Genomic DNA, 6,140 nt, shown 5'->3' with positions numbered 1-6,140 from the left:
GCCCCTCTGGAGCCCTAGTGCCCCACCAGTTACTCTGTGTCTTGCGTGTGTGGTTTTCATTGGCTCCCCAGCCCGCAGACCCGCTCAAGTCTCTTTACTTTAAAACACCTTCTTGCATCCCTGCTACCCTGATACTACAATACTATCCTCTTTCTTCCCCTTCCTTGCTAGACTTTTTAAAAAATGAGTCCACACACACTGCTTCTGCTTCCGGACTGTTAACTCCTTCACCTCTCAGGGTCTGGCTCATGCTCCCTGGTAAAGCTCCTCTTTGACCACTCAATTCTGTAGACCTCGGGAGACTCTCAGCTCTTTACCTTCTCTGCAGTGATCAGTCGGTATTGCTGGTTACTCCTGCTTTCTTTGTCCTTTTCTCCGTGCGTCCCTTTGCCTTTATTGCAGTTCATTTCTCCTTCCCACCCCCTAAATGTCTGTTTCCCCTGTCCTTGCCCTCTTCTTCCTCACTTGTCAGTTGCTTTCCGACTCTGTAGCGCCAGACCTGATCTTTCATTCTTTATTCACTGTCTGAGAGCCTGCTGTGTGCCCAGCACCGTGCCAGGCACTGGGATAGAGTGGCATGCACAACAGACACGGTGTCGCCCTCACGAAGCTTTTGGTTCCAGTGGGACTGACAGACATGAGTCAGATAATCACACCAGGGTGTAACAACAAGCTATGCTAGGTGTTGCCTGGGAGCAGCACAGGAGGGCGGTCGTTTGAGGAGCCCGGGAAATTGTCCTGAGAAAATGATGCTTGACCCATGGTCTGAAGAAGGAATGCAGTTCCCTAGATGCTTGGCGTGGACTGGGTCGGAGACAGTAAACTGAGAGAACAGCACAGGAGAGGACCTGGGACCAAAGGGGACATGAAAAAGTGATGGTGTGGTTGGGTTGGGGGTTGGGAGAACAGCAAGGGATGAACAGGAGATGTGGGTAGTGGCCAGATGACCTAGGCCTTGTAGACCCCGTTAAGGATTTAGGTTTTTAGAGTTGAGCAATGAGAAGCTTTGGAAATGGGTTAAGCAGAGGGATGGTAGCATCAGAGTTACTTCTGTAGAAGATGACCTGGGCTGCTGTGCGGTGGGCAGATTGTAAGGGAGCAGAAGTAGATGCAAAGAGACCCCTGCGTCTATTCCAGTGGCCCAGAGAAGTTGCTGGTAGAATTGGAGAGAGGCGGACAGATTCAAGATGGATTTAAGAAGTAAACATGGAGACTGGATTAAGGCTAGTGGAAGAGGGAATGTCAAGGATGACTTGTAGGTTTCCAGCTTTTGTCACTGGACGGTGGAGTGCCAGCCACTGAGAGGAAGATGTAGTTTGGAGAGAGAAACATCGTGCGCTTCGTTCTGGGCATTTTGAGTTTGAGGGGCCTTTGGGATCTTCCACTTCTGCATTTCCAGCTGCCTCCTGGATGTCTGTACTTGATTCTCAGTCAAACCCAGGGTGTTTATTTTTATTAGTTTTCACTTTATTTTATTATTTTTTTCTATTTTTTAAAACATCTTTATTGGAGTATAATTGCTTTACCATGGTGTGTTAGTTTCTGCTTTATAACAAAGTGAATCAGCTATACATATACATACATCCTCATATCTCCTCCCTCTTGCGTCTCCCTCCCTCCCTCCCTCCCTATCCCACCCCTCTAGGTGGTCACAAACCACCGAGCAGATCTCCCTGTGCTATGCGGCTGCTTCCCACTAGCTATCTACCTTACGTTTGGTAGTGTATATATGTCCGTGCCGCTCCCGCGCTTTGTCACAGTTTACCCTTCCCCCTCCCCATGTCCTCAAGTCCGTTCTCTAGTAGATCTGTGTCTTTATTCCCATCCTGCCCCTACGTTCTTCATGACCTTTTTTTTTTTTTAGATTCCAAACCCAGGGTGTTTAGACACTCAAACCCAGTGTGTCTAAAATTCATAATGTTAACCTTTCTCCAGAACCCCCTCCTGTGCCCTTCATGTGTCTTGGTGGGACCACCATTGTCCCAGACACTTGGGCCTGCCTCTGTGATTCTTCCCCACGGCTCACCTCCTTCTTTTGCTTTCCACCTCGGACACTCTCCACTTTCAGACCCTCACGGTGATCCTGTCACTTGCACTGAAACATTAGCTTCCAGGACTGCAGGGAATGGGTGGACCCTCCCTGTGCTGGTGCGGAGTGCTCGGCGCTGCTGGACGCATCTGCATACAGCCACCTTATGGTGTTGCAGACCTCTGCCCAAGACACATTTCCCAGATCCCAGTCACCCTGAGCCAAGCCCTGGGCTACTCCCCAGGGGATTCCCTTGCCACCTGATCTTAAACCTGGCCCATTTGGTTTTGCTTTTGTTTTTTTAAAATAAAATTCCCATGCTTTCCCACACGTGTAGCCACTGTCACTGTACCTGTTTTTGGAAGGCCAGTCTCCAGCTGCTGTTATTCCACCCTTTAAGGATCATCTTTAACATTGCCATCACAGCAGAACCATCGTGTGACCCCATCAGTTAGAAATCGTCCTGCCCTCTCTGACCTCCCGTTCCACTTCATCTGGATTTTTTTAAATGGCTCTTGGCACTTACAACCTAGCATTGTGGCTGTTTGCGTACATGTGTCTCATTTCCCAGACTGGGCCTTGAGCTCTGTGAGGGCAGCACCTACATCTTAATTCTCCCCGTGGTCCCTAGCATCCAGTAGTTTCTGTTACTCAGTATGCACTCGAGAGAGAAGGCAAATGATTGCATCTTCTAAGCTGTTACATTTACTTCTCAGCTATTTTAGATACGTACAGGTACAGAGGAATAGATTTTGAGTTAGCATGGACCTTTGGGAATCCTTAAATATTTAATGATACTTAGATAGTGATGACTCAGGTTTCTAGAGAGTAAAGCTAATTTTCCTATTCCTGGATCTTCCAGTTGGGCTTGCTGGGTTATCTGATCTTGAACCTGTCATTCGGGGAGAACGTGGCAGGTTAGCCTCATTAGACTGTGGGTGCCTTTGGTCAGGAGCTGGCTGGTTCTCCTCAGTGTCCCATTTTCTGGTTTGTGTTGGGTCAGGGTAATCAGAGCTATAGGAATTTTCTTGCTGCAGGAACAAAGAACAGGAAGGTCTCACTCACTTCTAATCCTTCTGCTTTTTAAATTTGCATTCTTGCTTCCATCTTGATATTAGGATATCAGACTTTTATTTATTGTCTACTCTATGTATTTTTAGGTACAAGTTTGATATTTAGGGGTACAGTTGAATAGACACTCGTAAATTTCAATATAATCTAAGCATAGTAACAGACTGCTTGATAGTATTTTTTTATTATTATTATTTTTTAAATTTATTTTTGGCTACATTGGGTCTTTGTTGCTGCGCGTGGGCTTTCTCTAGCTTTGGCGAGCGGGGGCTACTCTTCGTTGCAGTACGCGGGCTTCTTATTGTGGTGGCTTCTCTTGTTGCAGAGCACGGGCTCTAGACGTGCAGGCTTCAGTAGTTGCGGCATGCGGGCTCAGCAGTTGTGGCTCACGGGCTCTAGAGCACAGGCTTAGTAATTGTGGTGCACGGGCTTAGTTGCTCCGCGGCATGTGGGATCCTCCCGGACCAGGGCTCGAACCCATGTCCCCTGCATTGGCAGGCGGATTCTTAACCACTGTGCCACCAGGGAAGCCTGATAGTATTTTTTTTAATATCTTTTTTTTTTAAATTTTGTCTGCACTGGGTCTTCATTGTGGCCTGTGGGCTTCCCGTAGTTGTGGCGCGCGGGCTCTAGAGTGCGCAAACTCAGTAGTTGCAGCACGCAGGCTTAGTTGCTCTGCAGCATGTGGGATCTTACCCAGGGATCGAACCAGGGGTCAAACCTGCATCTCCTGCGTTGGAAGGTGGATTCTTAACCATTGGACCACCAGGGAAGTCCCTTGATAGTATATTTTTAATAACTAGATTATATTGAGAAGTAAATACATTATAATATGCAGCTACATATGTACATGGTTACTGAGTAGTGTCTTTAATCTCTATGCATTTGGAATTCGGTCATGGAGTGAGGGGTCTCACCGCATGGCGCCAGCTAAAAGATGCCTCCTTATAGGTACAAACAGAAAGCCCTGTAACTACTTGCTACAGCATACTGATCCACTGTATTTGCAGAGCACAGTTATGTCTTTCACATACTAAGATATTCTTTGCTCTAATAATAATAATAACTTGCATTGTTATCTAGCTACCATATACCGGGCACCATGCCAGTTACTTTAAGTCCATTATCTCTAATCATGCCTATTTTACAGGTAAACGTGGCTGAGAGATACAGTAACTTGCCAAAGTCATCCAGTTAATAAATGTCAGAACTCAGATTGGAAGCAATTTTGTCCAACTTTAGGGTCTGTGCTCTTTTCTCTACACCACGATAGCCATACTCTCACACTTTTTAAACTTTATTTTGAAGTAATTATGTACTCTCAAGAACTTGGAAAAATAGTCCAGAGAGTTCCTGGGTACCCATCACCCCACTTCTCCAATAACTGCACTGCTTTATCAAAACCAGGACATTGAATGGCACAGTATAGTTAACTAAGACTCTGCACTTGACTTTCACCGGTTTTTGCATGCACTCATTTTTGGCGTGTTTTTGCGTACAGTTCAGTGACATCTGATGCCATGTGTAAATTCATGTCACCACCACCAACAGTCAAAGTATGCGACTCTTCTGTTGCTACAGAACTCCCTTTGTAGCCTTTGTGCTCCCTTTATAGCCACGCCCTCCTTCCGTTCAGCCCCGGCAGCCACTTCTGTGTTCTCCAGCTCTAAAACTTTGTCATTTCAAGAATGATATAAATGGAACCATACAGCACCTTTTGAGATTGGCTTTATCCACTCTGCATGATGCCCTTAAGATTCTTCTGGATCGTTGCGTGTATCCATAGTTCATTCATTTTTGTGGCTGACAGTATCCCATGGCATGGATACACCACAGTCTTATACTTTTTTAATTTCTAGAACACCCATGAGCTATATTTATATTTTGTGAAGAGATGCTTAGTTTGTTGTATTGTGTTTTAAAGAGAAGCATTTAAAGTAAAAGAAGAAATTAACTTTATTATTTGTATTCCCCCCAGAGGACATCTTTTAAAGAACAAAAACTCAACAAGCAGCTTTTAAAGTATTTGTTAGTGGGCTTCCCTGGTGGCACAGTGGTTGAGAGTCCACCTGCCAATGCAGGGGACACAGGTTCGTGCCCCGATCCGAGAAGATCCCACATGCCGCGGAGCCTGCGCGTCCGGAGCCTGTGCTCTGCAACAGGAGAGGCCACAACAGTGAGAGGCCCGCATACCGCAAAAAAATAAAAATAATAAAAAAAAATAAAGTATTTGTTAGCAAAGTCATCTAACAGAGCATTAAAGAAGATACTGGCTTAAAACATTTGTGTAGCCCTTTCTGTCTCTGTCCATATGAATATATATTTTACATTATTGTAGTCACAGTGTATTTTGTATGCTGCTTTTTTGCACTTAAACTTATTTTTCCATGTACCATAATTATTTTAGTAGCTGCGTGCTTATTCCATCAAGTTGACTGACTAATTTTCTTCGCCCCAGTGACCACCTCTGGCTCTATCGAGCATCTTCACGCATGTAGCTTTTCCTCCTGTTGCTCCACAGCTGTAAGATAAGGTCTTAGGAGTGCAATTGTGGAGTCAAAGGGTAGGACCATTTTTATGGCTCTGTTGTTGTGTGTTCCCAGACCTTGGCTTGAATCTCAACCCTTCCCTGTAGTTACTAAGCCAGTTACCGAAGCTTTTGAAAGCTTTGGTTGCAACATCAAGAAATGGGAATACTTCACCTGTGTCCAGAATGGTTGTGAGGACGATACACGCATTGGCCTTTTGTGGTACCCGGCACAGATGATGTATTCCGAACACAGCAGCTGCTGTTATCTTGGTGGGACGATCTCGGTACGACTTTACTGACGTTATTCCGTCCTTCGTGCCAACAGCCCTCTGGACCCCTTGAGTCCAGCGTTGGGTAAGGAGCTATGGAGAAGCATTGTATGCCCTCAGGCCCTTCCTTTGGGAAGAGCACCCATGCCTAAGATAGGCACCGCTTCCCGATGTTTGGCTTCCAGTGGGGGAATACGGATGTGGAAGTTCACGACAATGAGACTTGAAGCAGGTGGTGTAA

The 6,140-nt window shown here is 45.8% G+C and overlaps 1 protein-coding gene across 6 annotated transcripts in view; it reads left to right on the top strand.

Moving 5' to 3' along the window:
* The window catches only part of MTM1 (myotubularin 1), a 113,490-nt gene that overhangs the window by 51,521 nt on the left and 55,829 nt on the right, over positions 1-6,140 (top strand). The window lies entirely within an intron of this gene.

This window comes from Globicephala melas, chromosome X, assembly GCF_963455315.2.
Source record: "Globicephala melas chromosome X, mGloMel1.2, whole genome shotgun sequence".
Taxonomy (NCBI): domain Eukaryota; kingdom Metazoa; phylum Chordata; class Mammalia; order Artiodactyla; family Delphinidae; genus Globicephala; species Globicephala melas.
Note: the sequence above shows the minus strand (reverse complement) of the source record. Positions and strands in the feature narration are given on the sequence as shown.